At 40.1% G+C, this 2,626-nt stretch overlaps 1 protein-coding gene across 1 annotated transcript in view; it reads left to right on the forward strand.

Annotated features, from left to right (window-relative positions):
• Window positions 1-2,046: 2,046 nt before the first annotated feature.
• Window positions 2,047-2,626, forward strand: part of ANKRA2 (ankyrin repeat family A member 2) — a 21,537-nt gene continuing 20,957 nt past the window's right edge. Inside the window, exon 1 of the mRNA XM_009279925.1 lies at window positions 2,047-2,057. The gene's annotated coding sequence lies outside the window, so the exon portion shown is untranslated. The remainder of the gene's footprint in view (window positions 2,058-2,626) is intronic.

The raw sequence follows: 2,626 nt of genomic DNA on the forward strand, positions 1-2,626 counted from the left end.
TGGACTTGTCTAGCTGTGTGCTGGACATTTTGTCCAGAAGGATACTGTGAGAGACAGTATCAAAAGCTTTGTTAAAATCAAAAAATACCGCATCTACTGGCTTCCCTTGGTCAACTAAATGGGTGACCTTGTCATAAAAGGAAATTAAGCTGGTTAAGCAGGACTTTCCCCTCGTGAACCTGTGTTGGCTATGACCAATGACTGCGTTGCCTCTCAAGTGTTTTTCAGTAACTCCCAGAATAACCTTCGCCGTAGTTTTACCAGGCACTGAAGTGAGACTGACAGGCCTGCAATTACCAGCGTCTTCCTTCTTTCCCTTCTTGAAAATTGGGACATTTGCCAGCTTCCAGTCGACTGGGACCTCTCCAGGCTCCCAAGACCATTGACAAATAATGGAGAGAGGTCCCGTAATGACATCCACCAGTTCTTCCAGAAGCCTGGGATAAATTCCTTTGGGCCCCATAGACTTATGCACATCCAGCTGGAGCAGCAAGTCTCGAACAAGTTCAGGGTTGGCTGCAAGTTTATCATCCCCGCCAGCACAGTCTTCCAACACAGGGCTCTGGGGGTCCCAGGGCCCATCATCGGTGTTGGAGACAGAGGCAAAGAAGGCATTAAACATCTCCGCTTTGTCTACACCCCTATTTATGAGGTGACCGAACTCATCAAGCAACGGACCAATTTTATCTCCGATTCTCCTTTTTATAAGCTTGTTTCAGTTTCTCATTTTTGAAACACTCTACATAGCTCAATCATAATGTTAGACCATAAGTATTTCAATATTTTCTATTTTCTCATCATTAGTTACTCAGCTTTGAACAACTTGAGCAACACAATTTCGTAAATTCTAGCAGCACGGTCTTCAAAGCTTATCTGTTGAAATACAAAGGTATTTACCCTCAAGAATTTAGAACGTGTAAGTGATCTAGCAATGAAAGTTTCACTCATTAGCAGAATTAGTCCAGGGAAGAGATCAGTGTCTTTCCTGAGAAATGTTCAGTTGAAAGCTTGATAAAAATCAACCAAGTGACCAACCAGCTCATCTCTCCCTTTTCTCCCATGTAACTCAGGTGGCTGAACACAGGAAAGCGAAGTCCTGAATTTACTATTATTTTTGAAACCCAGTCTATTTCTGGATGCATTCAACTAGAGAAGCCTCTTCTCTGGCAACCCTCCATGCTAATCAAGTTTCTCAGCCATAACAATATTCGGGGGTGGGGAGGTGTTCCCTCTTTCCAATACCCAGCTGCAAAAATGCTTCCTATGAAAAGGACATCAAAAAAGTAACAGACACGCTTTTTGTCTGTAACTATCTGCTCTGGGAAAAGCTAATTTATTAACTATATTTCAAAGACAAATCAACCTGGTAATTCCCAAATGACCTGAAGTCAAGGAAGATGCTGAGTGCAATAAATCCCCACTTTTCTATATAAGCAGAATATACAGAATAAAGAATATCTTTTCCCCAAACAGGACACGCAGCATTACATCCCCCCCAATCCAATACACAATTAACTATTTTAACTATTTCAGTTCATGACATTCCATCTTAATGCTTCAAAATACTAGATTCTGGGGCATAAGGTAATGCACTGCTGGAAAAATAATTACATTTTCATATAAATAAATTAAATTTTCACCTGTAAAACAAAAATATGCATGCCTGGCACTGCAGTAATGCATTTTAAACATTCACCACCACAGACAGACCACTGCCAAATGTTACCTGAAAGAACTTTTTTTCCTACTATTTTATTCAACCAGCAGCCTATTAAAAAGCCAAAATTTGAAGTTTTATATTAATATTATAATCAACTAAAATCAGAACATGAACAACAGGCACCACAGTGGTAATAACAGCATCTTATTCTGGCTCCTCTGTAACTTAATTATGTAGGGACTGAAGAACAACTTGCATAATGAAAAAAAAAATCTTACTAAACAGAAAAAAACCCCAATCATTAATTTTTGTAACACAAGAGCAGAGACACAAGAACAGACAAGTTTGGCAAGCAGAGTAGGTGTCACCTGGACAAATACTAGCTTTCAACGCAGAGGTAGTGAATCCAGTAGAACTCATAATACAACTGGCTGCTTCTACTCAAGTAGCAGAAAATCAGTTGGCCAGTCTGATAAAAATCTTTAAAATTTCATTTTAGTGGTCTTGTTAGAAATTAAGACCTTAAATAGCATTTGTTTTTCCATGTTTTGATCAGATTTCCATTTCTGTAGATGGTATCTCACACCTGCTTCCAGCTCTACCTTGGCAAACTCACTTGGTAGAATAACATGAATGATAAACGTCATAATAAATCAAATTACCATAAGATCATAGAATAGTTTGGGTTGGAAGGGACCTCTAAAGGTCATCTAGTCCAACCCCCCTGCAATGAGCAGGAACATCTTCCACTAGATCAGGTTGCTCAGAGCCCCATCCAACCTGACCTTGGATGTTTCAAGGGATGGGATATCTACCAACTCTCTGGGCAACCTGTTCCAGTGCTTCACCACCCTCAGTGTAAGAAATGCCTTCCCTGTATCTTATCTAAATCTACCCCCCTTTAGTTTAAAACCATTACCCCTTGTCCTATCACTACAGGCTAAACAACCCCAACTCTCTCAGCCT

The sequence above is a fragment of the Aptenodytes forsteri genome, unplaced genomic scaffold (assembly GCF_000699145.1).
Source record: "Aptenodytes forsteri isolate BGI_AS27 unplaced genomic scaffold, ASM69914v1 Scaffold99, whole genome shotgun sequence".
NCBI lineage: Eukaryota > Metazoa > Chordata > Aves > Sphenisciformes > Spheniscidae > Aptenodytes > Aptenodytes forsteri.